Genomic DNA, 17,609 nt, shown 5'->3' with positions numbered 1-17,609 from the left:
AATTCAGTGAAAGTCTCAAGGAGAAGGGCATGTCTGTGATATCCCATTTACTGTTGTTATAGCCTCTGGTTTTAAGTTTTAAACCTTACAACAGTGCAATAATGAGCTTTCCATTTCTTTGCTGACGTGGTTGATGCCTGCAGGTTATTGAGTTTAAAAGCCAAAACATACAGACATAGAAAATTTGCTGCAGGGTTGAAAAAATACATAACCTGTTGGAAGGGTGGGATCAAATTAGCCTTTGTTCTCCCAAATTTCACATAAACAAGCATGCTGATCTATCTCCCAGTACAAGGCAAGCAAAATCAAGAGTGCCTGTTTGAATTGGAATATTACTAGTCCACGGTGGGTGGCAGGAACATATGTGCAAGTTATAAGGCTTGAAATTTGGGACTTTACTCCATAAAATGCCCACGTGGATCAGATGAGAGATTGCCACTCATTGAATGAAATGCTGGGGACCAGGTCAGATCCTGACAGCCTGAGCCACCCAAGGCAGGATTTGCCTGTCCTGGGACTACAGTGGCATACACAGTCAGTGTGTGCATCAGAAATTGGTGTAGAGATGCTTTAGTCTTCAGCAGTATTATTTGCCAGTGAATGGTTCTCAACAATTATGCAGCAACAACTTGTAGAGACTGATGCAAAATAAAACCACAACAATGGTATAAAACAAGTAATTTCCAATTCCTGCAGTAGATAATACTTTATGATCCATGAAGTAGCTGTAATGAAAAGAAAAATAAAAAAGAGAGAGAGAAGATTAAAGTTTTTTTTCTTTTTAAATTGTGATAATTATCCATATCACTACAATAAAACCATATAATTATACATTGAGACACATATTGTGTCTTTGTAAGACTTCTAGTGTCATTTCTCAGTCATTCAAAGCAGCTGTTAGATGATGCTGGGAAACAATCCACATTGTCTGCTGTATTGCCTGCCTCCTCCCTCTCTGCTTTTGTGTTTTCTTCCTCCCTCCTCCTCCTCCTCCTCCCAGTGAATTTCAGAGCTATAAAATATCACTGACAGCCTCAAACTGTGGAAACAGGGAGCAATTCCACCAGAGTCAAGGGGGGAATCTCTTCAAACAGCAAGAGAGTCTCACAGTCAGAGAAGGGGTCAAAGCCAGCTCATGGCAAGTGACCTGGGGACTAAGTCCAGTCATGGCAGTGGGCACAGGAAAGAGCTGCTAAGTGCTGGTGAGGAGAGTGCTGTAAACCTGCAAAGTCCATCTGAAAGTCTTTCATGTGTGTGTGTGACTGCATGTGTGTTTGTAAACACATGCCTATAAAAAACCCATTAATTTTAGAACACTAATTATTGGTGCAAATGAGTCCCCTAAGGACATTAACAAAGTACAAGGATAACCAGATCTATAGTAGAGCCTGTGGTAGACTGTTTTCCTTATTTGGGAGGAAATACAGCATACCTTTGTGAGATGTTATAAATGTGCAAAGTATTAGAGCCTGAATTACCTGTCAACACCTCTGGGATATATCTGTCATTTACCTTTTTCCTGCCATCTGCCATTTCCTATTTCCAATGGCTGGTCCTGAACTGACAATATGCAGTCAGGAGGCTTCCTGGGACCCTATTTCTACCCTATCCCTTCTCATGGATATGCCTGTAGTTATCTTCAAGCCTCGCATAATTCTCTGCAGAGAACTACATTGTGTGAGCTGAGAGCTTCCTGCTAAAGGTTACTAGTCAAAGGAAGAAGGACAAAAGGTAATAATTAAATCTGAAGAGAAAGGGAAGAGAGAGAGAGAAGGACGAGTAAACTACAACAACTTCCACCCTTTCATGTAAAATTATGTGCAAACCTTCTCCTCTGTGAAAAACAATTTATACCTAAATATATATGGCCAGATGGGTATGGTAACTCAGTGCTGCTTGAGTCACAGAATCATTGGAAAAAATATTATTAAAGCAGGCCCTTCCCAAGATATGCAAGGACTGGTTTCTGATTTTGGTAGTTGTTTTAAATGATGTTATGTTTTGCTTGATAATAGAGAATCAAAAGCACAGTTTCCAGAACAGCACTGACCTCTTAGCCAAAATAATGGAAGATTTTCAAAAAACACCAGGAGAGCACAGAAAAGCTCATCACAATGCTTTTGCTGTCATCACTCACTCTGTTTTCACGGGGACAGCTGAGGGCTGTTCCACTGGAGGTGGAATTTCAATTAAGGACTTAACATTCTAGTAAGTAGAGACTGTAAGAACAAACTTGTGGAAGCAGAACAGCCATATTAACCGTATTTATGGATTTGCATTCAGGCTGTGCCTGGAAAGGACAATGCAGTCTCTTTCATTTAATATGGAGGGCTGGGTACAACGGAGCCATTCTCCTAAGTATGTTGTATACAGTGGAGGCATTGGCTGGTTTTCATGTTGTGCAGAGTTCAGCCTTGCTACTCTCAGCTGATGGCATCCCCGTTGTGTTCCAGATGCTGCACACACACATCTCTGTGCAACCAATGGTCCAGAGTCACCTCTTTCCTGAAGTGAAAATGAGTCTTCAGTTTCTGCAGAACTTAGTACTTCTGAAAGCTTCTTCCTGAAGTGTTTTGTTTTTCCTTTCCCCTCCTTACTTAGGCAATATATGTGAGATGAACAACATCTCTCTGAAGCCTGGAGAGTATCCCAGCCAACAAGGTCAGCTGCAATCATCCTTATCCGTTGTTACGTGCAGCTCGTGGGCTCACGTTCAGAGCAAGGGCAAGTTCTGCCAGGGTGATCTAAGAGTTCAAAGTAGTGCCCTAAACTTTGGCTGTCACTTGTTGTTGGATCACAGCAGTCATGTGCCATTTGAGAGGTGATAGAGCCACAGAAGGGGCATCAGCCCACATCAGGCTGGTGCCTAATGAGTGTGAAGGTCCCATGATTTATTAATGGGACAGAAGTCCAAATGACCATTTTCTTCTCGTTTGGCTGATCTCTAACACCAATTTAAACCATCTGACAAGGCTCATGGTTTTTCTTTTTCATGTTCAAAGTAACATCTCTTAAGCCTTTTGGGCCAGTTATCCTAAAGAAGGATCCCCAGACCAGAGCACAGTGGAGTACAGAGAGGGTGAACACAAGAACCCACTCTGCACAGTGGGTTCTTTTAAAGGTGACAGTTAACCTTCATTCCCAGGCTGTTATTACCCTTCTGGTTGCATATGTTTTGAATTAGAGTTGGTGTCAAATTCAGATTAGGAAGAGGGTCTAAAAAGCCAGTTCCTGATTTCAATACCATGAACGTGACTTTTCCATTGACTCACTGGGAGACATCAGAAGAGACATCAGAAATGCTGAAACATCAAAGAACAGAAAACATAACCAAAGAAATAGTGCTCAGGCATCTACACAAAAGTCACTATGGCAGGAGAAGACTTTTGAGTGGGCTGAATAACACTAAGTTTGGTAGCAAAGCTGATGGAATTTCTCTACGTTTTTAAACTTACACAGCAATAGAAAAAAGAAACTCAGCCTTTGAATGTACTTACCAGATTGTCTCACTGTTTGCTGTCATGTAAGATTTTCAAGTCTCATGTTGAAGCATGACCTTGGGAAGCCTGGATGGGAGGAGATCTTTTAGGAACAGGCACCTCTTGAGAGCACAGCTCCCATGTGTATCACTGACAGACAGACAAACAGCCTCCTTGAAAGGACAAACTTCTAGGGCATTTTCTAGCAGCAGAGTCTTTAAGAAAGGCAGAAGTGATGTGTTCTCACTTAAAATTCACTGTCACAAATTTTACAGCAACTGTGTTCACTCAGTTCTCACTACTGCTGTGAAAAAAATTCGGGTGCACACACACAACCCAGATCCTAATACCTGAAACTGAGTATTCAACTAGAATTTTAGTGCCTGCTCATTTGTCATCAAAAAGATTTAAGTGAAAATCAAGATTCACTTAAACATAATCTTGTTTTTAGGCAATTTAGTTGATTTTGCATTCTCCAGGAATCACTGCATATGCAACATGCCCATGCAAACCCCATGGATCTCTCTATTTCCATGCAGAGCTAATCTAATCCTTCACCTGAGTGGTGTCTAGTTCGTTGAAGATAAGGGATTTACCTGAACAGCTGTGGGAAAAATTCAGGCCCTCATGATTGGTAACAAAGTAAGACTTAACAGGATAGAATAATGTAAATGTTTAGGGAGAAAAACTGGAAAATCAGAAAGATTTGGGCAATGCTTCTTAAATAATAAAGTGACTTTAGAGTTTCAAAAGAGCCTGTATTTCACTTATGATGTACAGTTCCCAGTGAGAACTAGGTGGCTTTATGCTCTTCGGTCATTCATCTGCCTTTCAAACCCCCTTGCTAAGACCTTGTCCAGCAAAAAACTCAAGGCCAATAGCTCACTTAAAAACACGTGTGTCCTCTCCCAGCAGCCAGAGAGGCTCTGCAGGAACACACACATCTGCCCACACACATCCAACTGCAAGATTAGGGCCAAAGTTTTTATCAGTGGAACCTCACCAGGAATTTTTCTAGATCTGTTTGCACAAATGTCAACACTGGCTTCTAAGCTTTTCCTCAGTCTGACAGCGAGTGACGTTTAAAGGGACAAAAGATCTTTTCACACACAGAGCAACACAGCCAGTCACGCAACTGTGAAGTCTGTAGCGTAACCACACGAGTCCAGAGACACAAGCACCATATCCACTTGGATAAATGCTATCATCTCTTCAGGCTTCTGCATGGAAAGCACGTGCCTGTCAGATACACTTCCCTGTCTCTTAACTCTCCTGTCAGCACAACTGTCAAATGTTTTCAAGTCCACACGTGTAATAACCTTCCTAAGAATAATTTTAAAGTTTATGCCCATGGAAGCAGTTTGATGGTGAGGTGGATGTGGGCAGCACTCATAACCTGTGCTACAGGAGGAAGAAAAAGTCATACATCTTCCATCCAGGGCCAAAAGATGTTCTTCCTTCCTCCTGAGGCGTGGATGAAAGATATCACAGAATAATAGAATTATTTGGGTGGAAACAGAACTTAAATATCATCTCATTCCAAGTTCCTCACCATAGGCAGGGACACCTTCCACTAGACCAGATTACTCAGAGACACATTCAGCCTAGCCTTGAACACTTCCAGGGATGGGGCATCCCCCACTGCTCTGGGTTATATTGCACTAGCCACAGTCTTCAACAGAACTGATTAAAACCAGGCTTCCTTTTTTTCTCCCTATAATTTTATTCAATTCAATGTTTTCCAAAGAAACACCTAAAGCTCCTCCTTTAGACAAAAGTAATCAGTTTCACCTTTCAAATAAAACACTCCCTTTTAGAGACTTTAAAAGAAAATTTTTTAGGAAATAGCCATTCTCTTAAAAACACACGTTAAAAAAAGCCAGCATAAGACACAAAGAAATATTATATTTTTTTCAGCATTTGTCGCTGAGTTAGTTTTGGCACCTTGTTGGTCAGAGGGATGAACTTTTTGATCCCTTCCAACCCAAATCATTCTATGATTCTATGATTCCATGATCCTATGACTTCAGAAGATACATTACTTGAAGTGGACTGCATCAGACCAAGCCATGAGCACACTGACCACCTCCCTGCTTTCCTCTCCTCATTGTACACGACGCAGCTGGGGAAGCCCCGCTGTTATTCAGAGCACTTCAACCATGAGCTGTAGGGACAAACAGCAAATCTGACTCATTGTTGATGTGCCTCCACTACCGAGTGTGCCTAATGAGATGATATTTTATGGGTATTTCCTTAGCACTGTAATATGAGCCCTACAGATCCCCGTGTTGGAAATCAGCCCACTGTTGCCTAAACGTGAATCTTGGTGCTGCAAGCCAGCACAGAGCAGCAGTGGTTGGAATAGCCTGGGGTTCTGTGGGGTGAGCACGCAGCACGTGAATAAGTGTGTCAGGGCAGAGCTTTGCTCCATGTCAGTGTGCATGGGAAGGATGTGATGCGTGAGCAGAGCCCATCTCTGTTTCCATCTGCTCCCTCCGGTCCCGCTGCCGCACTGACTCAGAGGCAGGAAGTCTCTCCCCCAGTGGGGAGAGGTGTAAGCCAGGGGAGCATGAACCACCAGGGCAAGATCAACGCCAGTGATGACCCTGCAGGGAATTTGAAAGGGGGAAATGAGACACCAGCATTTGAGGAGGAACCTTCTCAGAAGGGATTTATCAGGCCTTTCCTGGTAATGTTTTGAACCGGGAATAAACCCAGTGGAAGTGTGTCCCCCTCCTCCTTTGTACCCAGATGGTAAGATCTGTCCTTTAGAGCAAGGACAGTGGTGGGATCAGGGTCAGCCACTTTCACTGGCCGAAAGAAAGATGATCTGCAAGTCACAATGCAGCAAAATTCTTAGGGAAAAAAAATGCCACCGACTCAGGGAAACAATTGGCCTCTGGCCCTGGGCTGCCTTCACACAGGCATATCACAGCTCCTCTCTGTGCAGCTGCTTTGGATTCCCAGCAAGCACCAGCCATGGCCAGGGGCCAACAGCAAAGTTCAAGAATTAAATGATGCTTTTGACTCTTCATTGACCCATGGAGCTGGATGATTTTCTAATAACCAGATTAGAGGTGGGTTGCCTTTGTACATGAGGCAGGGAGAAAGACACCACAGTGGGAGTTTCTTGAAAACTGTGTGTAGAAACCAGGACCAGAATATCTAACCAGCCTGTCCAGGCACAGAGGGGAGCAGCAGGCTCCTGCTCTTCAGGCAGAATTGCTGCATAAATCTTTAGGATGGCAAAGGTATTTCAGTATCTCAGGCGAGGTGTAGTTCCTTCCCGGTGGCACAGGCAGCACCACCTTGTAGATGTCTCCCTGCATGTGGACTAGAGACAGATTTAAAAACAGCCAGAAAAGACAGAAGTATGGCAAACTGAAAGGGAAATTACTCAGGAATATACACCAAGCAGCAGTGCTTGCCATCTGAGCCTCAGCACAGAAGTGTACCAGCTTGCATCAGACCAGAATCATCACTGACTGTGCAGTTAAATTGCCAAAAATAGCTCTGTGCACCTCAGACAGGGAGACAGCTCCATCCATCCCATTCCCATGCCAGGCTTCTGCCTCACATACCTCTGTCACAGAGCGGTGTCTCTGTTGGGTTCAGGCAGAGGGATTTCCACCACTGCTGCTGATTCACACTTCTTGTGCTGGTTTTAAAAGCGATGCCATGTGGTGCAGTTACACCAACTGGCAGGGGGAAATCCTGCAATGCAAGAAAGCTGTAATCCTGCCTGTGCTCTCTCTTCTCCATTCTCCTTCAAATTCTGGTTCTGGTTTAAAAAGGATCTCTAATCCCTACATATTTCAACAGTCACTAAGCCAGTTACAGTACATGGCTACCACTGTCTTCAATCTAATTCGTCTCCAAGGATGAAACAAGACAGGAAGTCACTCCCAGTCTTCTGTCTCCAAATGGTCACTTTCCAGGAAGATCAGGAAGTCTTTAAATCTTGATATATTTATATTCACTGAAAGAGCTGCTCTTTTACTCTGGCGTCTCTCTAAGAAGCATAGCAAACTGAAAGGGTGGTCAGGCACTGAAATAGGCCGCCCAGGGAAGTGTTGCAGTCACCATTATTAGAAGTGTTCAAAAGATATGTGGATGTGGCACTTAGGGACACGGGTTAGTGGCAACATGGCACTGATAGGTTAACAGTTGGACTCAAGGATTTTAGTGGCTTTTTCCAACCTTATTTGTTCTATGATTCTGTGAAATTCAGCCCTGTCACTGTGGTATAAAAGTGTGTTCAAAGCTAGAGAAAACCCTGTTCTCCATGGATATTTTCAGTCTTATAGAATAAAGTAGATGTAGCTCCCAGATATTACAGCTTACTTTTTTGCTATGATGATAAAAGCTTTCCAAAGAAACAACGGACAAAGTGGCTGTATACCAGAGGGGAAAGAAATGAACAGCAAGTTCAGTTTGCATGGTAGGAGAGGGCAGCAATTGCAGACCATCTCTTGCAGCACAGGTTTGGTATAAGCAGGAGATCAAATTGTTAGAAACAGGAGCTATGAGCATATGGGGAAAAAAAATAAAAATAGCTGAAACCACAGTTGTTCAAACAAATGGGCTAATTGCAGCCTTGGTTACACACACACGTGCAGGTGCAGACTGATCTCTGTGCAGCCAGCATCTGTGGAAAATGCCACTTGGCAAAGGAGCACATCACACGAAAGCAAACGCTGTGCGTGCACAGAGCTTGCTGCTGGCAAACTGCACTGGGAAAGGGTCCTCTGCAGTCTCCACTGCATCACACAGTCCTTGGAAGGGCTATGTAAAGTGTCCATATTCCGTCAGCACTGGGTCAGTTCAGAGGCAGGGCTGTTTCCCTGACCTGCAGAGTGGCTCCGGATGATGGAGAGCCCTGGTGAGGGGCTACTGTGAGAGCTGGCACAGGGGCATCACTGCAGGGAGTTGGGGGGCTGTAAGGCTGAGAGCTGAGACTGGAATAAACACACCACACCAAGCAGCACTTTCCTCACCTCCTGCTCCCAGTTCCCACGTAGTCAAGATTGCACAGCTCTTTCCTTGCCTCTGCTCCCTGCTTGGTTGTGTAACATCTACAGCCAGCATGTAGACACCCTTTTATACATAGATTTTGTCCTCCTTCTTTGATGTAGGAGCTCTGGATAGCCCTGGGATCAAAGAAAAAGACAGACAGATAAAGTGCACTAGGTGAAAGCAACTGAGTTTATTCTACCTTCTGCATTTTACTTATACCCTGCCTCCTTGTGAGAAATGCTGGGTGGAACAAGAGCAGAAAAACACAGGCAGAAGGAAAATAGAAAAGGTGTTTTGCTCAGAGCACTAAAAATATTAGCAATTTAAACAAAAATTGTTCTTTTTGTTATTCTTTAGCAGTGTCTTCTGGCTTTTGGACCCAGCTGTGTGGTCCACTCTTGCTTCCTGTTCCCTTCCACTTTGTTTCACCACAAGCCATAACTGAGCACACGATGTGATCACTAACTGCAATGAGTTTCCCAGTGCATCAGAGCACTACCAGGCAGCTGGGCAGACAGATTTACACATCCCAGATGTACAGGGTGCTGCCTTCACGTCATGTGGGCAGCGTCAGAGAGGGTTTAAAACCAGCAGCAACCTCCCCCTTGAATTTCTCTCCCGATGCAGCTTTCCTTATATGGATGGGTTAGAAAGCAGCCAAAGAGATATCCTTAATGATTCTGGCCTGTGTCAGCAGCAAAGACCTCCAAAGTCCAGTTTGGTGTTGATAGATGGGAGCCCTGGCCCCTCTATAACCCATGCAACTCCGAGTTCCCATCCCTGGAGCTCTGCTAAACCAGTGCTCAACCCCAGAGCTTTCTCGCACCACTGGCATGAGTCAGAGGGTGCAGCACAAAATGCCTAAACCCACCCAAGAATCACAGAATCATAGAATGGTTTGGATTGGATGTGACCTTAAAGATGACCTAGTTTTGACCCCCCTGCCATGGGGGTGGCAATTTCCACTAGACCAGGTTGCTCAAAGCCCCATCCAGCCTGGCCTTGAACACTTCCAGTGATGGGCCACCCAAAACTTCTCTGGGCAGCCTGTTCCAGTGCCCCACCACCCTAAGAATATCACAGGTTGCTTTACCTGCCCTGTTTTTACCTGTTTTTATCATGAGAATATTTAAGGTCAGGTAATATGTGCTCATTCACTGCTACAGGGAAATGACCACATGCATCTGCACATGCTCAGCCACAGTCTGGTTTACTGTCATTCCAATAACCCCTGGTTTTTCACTGGGCTTGTTTTAAAATGATGCAGACTATTTTTTTCACTCCATTTTTGTGACACCAAAGCAGGGAGTTGAGAGTTTCTCAGTCTTTTATAAATCTGTTGCTATGAGAATGCACAAAAATGCTCCAAATCCTTTTAAATTAGAGAAAAAAAATCATACAATTTGACTTTTCTCCCAGCAGAAGAGTCCATTTGAGCTAGTTCAGAGGCTTCTGAGTTAATATCTATTTCACTTAATCTGGTAGCCTGATTTCTTTGAAGATGCACTTTCTGAATGGATTTCTGTGTGCTTGTCAGACATGTTGTTTTGGCAGGGCAGAAACTGGGAGAAAACATTATCTGATGAGTTCAGCTCTGGACAAAGTCAGCACGAGACTCTGAGGTGTCTTTTAATACAAGCATCAGCACTGTTTCACTAGAAACCAATGGAAAATTACAGAATGCCTGAAAACTCAGCAACATCCCAGTCACTGCAGAGAAACAAGCCCTGCCAGGCAGCTGCAGCCAAGGTGAGCCCTTGCCCAGCTGATGTTCAACATCAATTCCCAGCAGCAGCGATGTTTCACCACGCTAATCATGTTGTCAGGGAAATCAGTTCAAATAAAATATTGCAGGGACTCCCGCTTTCCTAAAGTACACTTGGGCAATGCACCCTGTTCCCTGCTGCCCCAGGCACCTGCCAGAGCAAAAGTGTCCACAAAATGAGCAGACATGGCACCTCACCCTATGGTTTAGTGGGTGTGGTGGTATTGGTCAAAGGATGGACTTGGAGCCTTAATAATTCTATGATTCCATGATTCTGTGACCCAGGGATGGGCAGGATGCAATGTACAGAATCTGAGGCCACACCTTGAGTGCTGTGCCCAGTTCTGGGCCCCTCAATTCAGGAAAGACACTGAGGTGCTGGAGAGGGTCCAAAGAAGGGCAACAAAGCTGGGGTAGGATCTGGAGCACAAATCCCATGAGGAGAGGCTGGGGGAGCTGGGGTTATTCAGCCTGGAGAAGAGAAGGCTCAGGGGAGACCTTACTGCTCTCTACAACTGCCTGAAAGGAGGGTGTAGCCAGGTGGGGGATGGTCTCTTGTCCCCGGCAACAAGCGACAGGACAAGAGGACATAGTCTTAAGCTGTGCCAGCAGAGGTTTAGGTTGGACATCAGGAGGAATTTCTTCACAGAAATGGTGATTAGGCATTAGAACAGGCTGCTCAGGGGTGGAGTGGAGTCACTCCACTGGAGTCACAGGAGTGGAGATGTCGAAGGAAAGGCTGGACATGGCACTTATGGTGTTGGGCCACAGGTTGGACTCGATGATCTCAGAGGTCTTTTCCAACCTATTTGATTCTGTGATCCTGTGACCACCCAGCAGGATGTGCAGCCTGCAGCAATGGCCAAACCCAGTCACTGTGTTGAGATGAAGCCACAGACTAAGGCTCAGGCTTTTTCACTCCATCTGCCCGGCACGGCCCTGAAGAGCCACATCCCCTCTGTGCACCTTGTCTCCCTTGCCGCAAAACAGGAAATTTCCTTTCTCCACCTTCATTGTTGGCGTGCTTGCTCTGCAGGGCCAGGGTGGCCTCCCTCTGGCTGTTTGCGCCGGCCTAGTACAATGGAGTCATCATCTGAGGTGTTGCCACTGTATAAATAGAAAGGGAGAACAATGTCTCTCTTAAAAACAAGGCTCTTCATGTATCTGATCATGTAAAATATGCTGCTTAAAATCCGTTCACTGTGCTAAGCAGTAACTCAAATCAAAGGCAAAATTCACATCATACTTGGTAATCAATAGCGGGAAGTAGCTCTGGGTTTTCTACCTTGATTCATTTCTTCTTTATTTGCAATTTTCTGTGATTTTTCTTCAAAGTCCCTTCCCTCTGAAGTTAGATGTGATCCCCATTAGTGGAACTTTTATGTAGCTGAAGAAGTGTGTCAACATTTTCTAATATAGATTAAAGCTCCAGAAAAAATGGAGGAATGAACTGTAGGGTTTTTGGGAGAGCAGTGGGAAACAGAAAAAATTGTCAGGTATGATGTTTAAGATGCTTTCTCAGAATACTTAAGAGTGTATTTCAGTCAATCCCTAAGCAAATACAGCCTTAAATAAAGCTAGGTGGAAAATAAATAATTTTTCTGCCAGGTAAAAGAATAATTTGGAGAAATGCCCAGTTTCATATAGGCTAATATTTTGATTTTTTAATTGAGCTGCCTGCTGCTACCCTGTGTTTTGCTGATTATGTTCCTTTTCCACCTAAGGAAAAAAATGAAATGTTATAAAAAATAATCATTTCATCATAAATTTCTGCTGTCTCCACCTATTGACCATTGCATTTTAAGATAATAACATTTTAACAGCAATTTACATTAAAATATATGCTGCTTGTCTCAAAATTAGTTCACCTGTTTTTCCAGTTACATGATTGATGTTTCCCACAACTGAAAGTAACTCCTCTGAGTTCAGCAGAGCTGCCTCTGATGTTCACAAGGTGGAAGAGAAGGTGAATTAAACCTAATAAATCTTTTCAAGAGTAAATACAGTCTAAATGGAGTTACAGCTAACAGAGAGTGCAAGACATTCCTGGAAATACAGCTGAATTAGAACATTTGATTCTAAAAATTGCATTCAAGCATGGAAATATTAACAGAAAAGTTAAATTAATTAACCCTAACCTAAGAGTTAAAAGTTTAAAGAGCTTTGGTTAGAGCAGAAAGCCGTCACACATTCCTGCTGCTTGGAAAAGCTACGTAATTCAGAATCCATTTTCACTGTACATGGGAATTAAAGGTAAAAAATTTAAAAGTTTTCATAAGAACAATGTTTCTATATATAAAAAAGAGTCACTACCACGGCAGGGAAACAGCTTTAGATAAACTGGTTCAGGTCTTTTTAACAGAGGGAACAGTTCAGATCAGGGTCAATCAATTCACACCATTTCACCTCATTTCTGCCAGTGGAAACATCTGAACTCTTCTGTTGAAAGTGATAGTTTCCCATGGAAACTTCTGATTCTGTAGAAATCACATTTTCTAGCTGAAAATTCCTCTCCAGCTCTACACAGGAATTTGGATTTATTTTTTTTTCTGTCCAAAGGAAAAATCCTCTGGCCACGGCTCAACCAGGCGCTTCAGCACCTCTTCTGTACACCCAGGACTGGGCTGCAGCCAACATGCTCTCCCAGGAGGAGGCTGCAAGACCCAGTTCTGTGCTGGAAGGGCCACCAAACTATCCCTAGTGGTAGAAATTACCTTTCTGAGGTCATGGGATATCACATAAAGGATAAGGGTATCCAATGCTCAGGTTTGCTCTCACCTCTCCCTTTCACAGGCACACACACAAACACGCAGAGGGTTAAGACCAGGCACTTCATCCATCTTCATCTGTTGCTTTTCCAACATTACAATCACTTCATTGTCTGCAGTGGCTGCCACGCTGGACAGGAAAGTGGAGGGATTCTCAGCAGGGCGTAGAGAAAACATTAACAGAATTTAAAACCATTGTGGTAGCCAGGAAAAAAAAAATAATTCCTACCTACAGATTTTCTTATCAGAAAGTTTAAATACCTCCAAGATTTTTGTTTACAGCGTTTAACATTTCTGCTTCTTAAGTCATACAGACTTAGAGCTGCTGCCCAAATGTTTGGCTGATCTCTGCAAGCTGCAGGGTAAATAGCAGCTGAGGTTTGGTCCTGGTGCTAAGGACAATGGGCCTGATTCTTGGAAATGCAAAGTAGAGTTTCTGCTGTGATACTCCTTGGATTCAGGAACAGGTACTTTGTTTTCAAGCCTCTCAAGCAATGCCTCGTGGGGAAACATGCATGGGAAAAGCCAGAATTAAGGTCAGACTTAAACAAGATGCAGACAAAGCATCAGAGAGGTTGATGTTGAAAGGGTCTGCAAAACCTCATTTAATCTTTTCCCTGCCCAAAACACGATTCACAGTATGTAAAACTTCAGCTGTAGAAGCACTGGAGTTTGGGCAAACCTGATGCTCCTGACCTCTCACACTGACCTTAGTAGCCTTCCACTGGAGCCTGCTGGATTCAGTTCAGTGTGCCAAACGTGCCCCTGCCCCAGAGGTTCACAGCTCAGAGGACCAGATGCTATTTTAAGTCACACTACTCTAACTCATCAGATGCTATTTTAAGTTGCACTGCCCTAACTCTGGAATTATGCCCGAGGCATTGCTCTGCTCTCTGAGCCAGAGAGTGGGTCTGACTGCAGAGATCTTGCTCAAATGCTCATGGAAGCGGCTGAGACACACACAAACAAACACACACACACAGAGACACGTGTCCCACACATCTGTGCCCAAATTTTGCTCCCAAAACATCTCAACCCATCATTAGCTACATCTTTGCTTTAGATACCTCAGGACAGGCCTGCCCATCTCATCTGGCACTGAGTGTAAAGAGCAGTCTCTGGCTCTTTGCACAGACAGTAGCCAAGCTGTGGCTGCTTCCTGGTTTGTACTCCTGCACATCAATCATATTTCCCCTATTATCAGGTTCTTATAGAAGACACACTCCTGTCCTCTTCTGTGTATACATACACAAATATTTCTTCCTTTCTAGTTGTGGCATCCGTACTTTTTTGTTGAAGATGCTGGCAAGCAGAAAAGCCATTTTTCCCCCTGAATCACGTCCACCAGTGGTAGGATGTGCCATAGTGCACTGCCAGCTCTAGTACTGATGATGTTGCTGGGGTAACATCTCTCCCCAACCGTGACACAGCATCTAATGGAAGTCCATCTTAGTTACACACCCTCATTCCTTGGCTATTCCACCACAATTACCAGTGTTGATTAATGGGGGCGATACTGGGAACCAGCTTGGCCAGCATAAACTGCCTCCCCTTGGTCACTCAGCCAGGAACTCTTCGGGAGCCCAGGAAATGAAAGTACCCCAATTTTTCAGTCTCAAAATCCTCAAAGAATTCAGTCCACTAATGTTGTAGCTGCTGAATATTAAACTGCTTCTACTGTGGTCTCTTTCTCACCAAGAACCTGGAATCTCTGTGAAGTACAGAGCACAGAGCCTTCTGCCAGTATAAGTCACTGTGATAGAGTTACTACATCATCTGAAGATCCAGCCCACAGTGAGGGCAACTGCAGAGCAGATGTTTAGTGCCCTTCCATCAGCATTATCTGCTCCCACTGCCACCTGACCCACACCAAGGCAGATCATCACAGGTTTTAGAAAGATATGTAGAGCAAAGAGCCAGAGCTGTCAGGCAGCACTGCCTGTCCAGAGTGCTTTCCTCTCCCTTTTAGGCAAAAAATCCACTAGCTCTGATCCTTGAGCAGGATCAGAAGCAGATCTACACTTGCAAGAAGTGTAGAGCAGAGCTGCCTTGATTCCTCCCAGCCACACAGAGAGACCTGTCCTCCCATGCTCTGGGAAACATCCTGTGTATTGCCTGGATACATTTCAGTGAAATCTGTCTTGGTTTGCCACTGATCTTCCATTTATTCTGATGCTATTTACCAAGTCTCATGCTCCCTTGATAACCAGATACCTGACATAACTTTGGAGATATTCTTTTCCCCAGCGCTCAGTTGAGTTAAAGGAATGACTTTTCCCTCACACAGGCAGGAGAAAGAAGCCAGAAAAATAGGCAAAAGATCAATTTATTCCCACATTTTTCTCACTTTATTTCCAGTTCTTCTCCTTGGAGTAAAATTCACACTTTTTGCTTTGCTTACCATGATCTCAGCATCACCCTTAGGACACTCCAAATACATCCTTCAGCATTAGGTTTCAGTAAGCAGTTGATAAAGAATCTTGACTGACTTTATCTGTGTTAAAAGAAACTGAAAATGCTGTAGTGTCTGATCTTTTACAGGTCAGGTCAGCTAGTTAACATACTAATAAGATTGCTTCAAATATCAGTTACTTTTAATAATCTCAGAGCTATTTACTTGGGTCATCAGACCACCTCTTGAAAAATAGATACTCCTAAATACTGTGCTATGATGATGGAGACTTCAAAATATTTAGTAAAGTAAAAAATATGAAATATAATCTACATGTTGCCTTTTTTTTTTCTTAATAGGTTTACACTCCAGATATAGCCAAAATTTTGTTCTTTCATGCATCTCAATGCCACAGACAATCATGTGGTTTCAGAAAGGGCACTTCCCCTCCATCTGGGTTAAGAAGATATCCAGTATTCTTCATTGTTTAGGAACAATCCTAATATTTTTAATAATATGTTCAGATTCTATCTATTTATATTGCTTAATGCTACAGTTGTTTCTCTGTTTAGCACTTGGTTGGACTTAGTGCTGTTATTTTCAGCAAAGAGTAAAAAGACCTTCAGTCAGATTATCATTAAAATGCATACATCAGAGTCTATTTGCCTGCAAATTTAGTGCATTTAGCTAAGCAGTTATTATTAGTTTCTAACTCTGGAGCAGAACTGCCTTCCGTGAGGACAGCTGATGGTGCACAGTGAGCTGAAACACTCAGGAAGCACCTCCCAGTCTGTGGCAGTGCACAGCCCTCCATTTAAGACAGAACAAAATCTAAGAAAACGCTCTCTTAGACACAATGTCAATTGTTCTTCAATTCCCCAAGCACTATAATCGTGTTCAGCTTTTCTGTCCAGCACAGCTTTACATAACCTCGAGGTCTCAAGAGCTCTCTCAGTACTTGTATTACTGGAGAAGCCGGGCATGGTTTTCTTGTAAACAGAGACCCCGAGATTCCTTGGACTCTGCTATCAGCGAAGTTGAATTTGTTCAAGGATTGATTAGTACAGCAATAATTCATGGAGATGCAGGGGAAATCCTCCAGTGCTGATTTTACAAACAATGAGTTCGATGATTCCGATAAATGAACTTCATTCATGCTGTCTATAAATAAGTAGTGTCCCAGACTGCGAAGAAGCTGGCTCGTCTTGTAGTGTTGTGCTTGTTCTGAAAGCTTTGGGAGTTTCCATTCTCTTTCATCCATTTCTGGACCAGATTCATTCTGCTTCATGTTCATAATCAACCTCCACTGCTTTTGTGTTCTGTGTCATGTGAGCTGGACAACGCTGAAGTCTGACTTCTCAACGTGTTTTGAAAGATTTAGAACATTTCATACGAGTTGCTTGATTAAAAATGATTGGTGAACTGGTACATCTCCTCTGTTTGCTGTCTCTTGAGTAGCAAATACCCAGCTGTGAAAAGCTGCATCGTTTTTCCTCTCAAGATGCAAAAAACCCACATACAACAAGTCATAAATCCTTCTCTAGGATGACATTGTCTAGATGAATCTGTTGCCTTCGCAAAATGAGACAATAGAGCTGTCATTTGGTGTCAGCCTGCTTCCCCAGTGAAGCTGCAACATGAGTCAGGGTTGGGCATTTTTCCACTAATTCCAGTGGAACCTTCAAACCTGTATGGACAAGGCAGAGGGGAGAGGGGTGCCCCTTGCCTTATGTGAGAGATAAGAGCTCAAGGTGAAGAGCAATCCCTAGAGACAGTGGAGAGATGTCTGGAAAGGAAACATTGAAAAGTATTTAGATATCGCTTCTCTGACCTGAGACATTCTGTTGAAAAAGCTTGTCACTGCACAGACAATCCCAAACTTCTAAAAGCCCTTAATGGTGACTTCCATGCTATGGGAGCATCACAGGATCGTGGCTGTTTGCCTCCCCTTCCGTGAGATGCCATCAGTGGGTGCTTTGAGTTACAGTCTCCAGATTTTCCATACAACCAACAGAGTTAAAAAGAATGTAATAAAAAGGCCTGAAAATACAGAAGCCAAGAATTACTGGACTTTAGCCTTAAGACAGAAATAAAGTACTGCAAGGCTCATTAAATAATGGGAATAACCGACCAATGAGAGCTTTAGATGAGCCATTGAGGGATGACAGGTAGGAATAGGAAAGTCATGT

General features: G+C 43.5%; 1 protein-coding gene and 1 long non-coding RNA gene across 3 annotated transcripts in view; one reads left to right on the top strand and one right to left on the bottom strand.

The window, feature by feature from the left end:
* RHOJ (ras homolog family member J) overlaps window positions 1-17,609 on the top strand; it is a 61,913-nt gene that overhangs the window by 20,873 nt on the left and 23,431 nt on the right. The window lies entirely within an intron of this gene.
* LOC108641371 lies at window positions 600-8,618 on the bottom strand. Of its 2 annotated transcripts, none has more exons than XR_001921960.1 (3): window positions 8,477-8,618; window positions 3,498-3,566; window positions 600-725 (listed from the first exon to the last, which is right to left on the bottom strand). It is a non-coding gene; the product is annotated as an uncharacterized LOC108641371 (long non-coding RNA). The 2 variants fall into 2 exon arrangements; XR_001921959.1 differs by lacking the exon at window positions 8,477-8,618 and adding an exon at window positions 4,906-4,966.

This window comes from Manacus vitellinus, unplaced genomic scaffold, assembly GCF_001715985.3.
Source record: "Manacus vitellinus isolate BGI_N305 unplaced genomic scaffold, ASM171598v3 scaffold_6_pilon, whole genome shotgun sequence".
Taxonomy (NCBI): Eukaryota; Metazoa; Chordata; class Aves; order Passeriformes; family Pipridae; genus Manacus; species Manacus vitellinus.
Note: the sequence above shows the minus strand (reverse complement) of the source record. Positions and strands in the feature narration are given on the sequence as shown.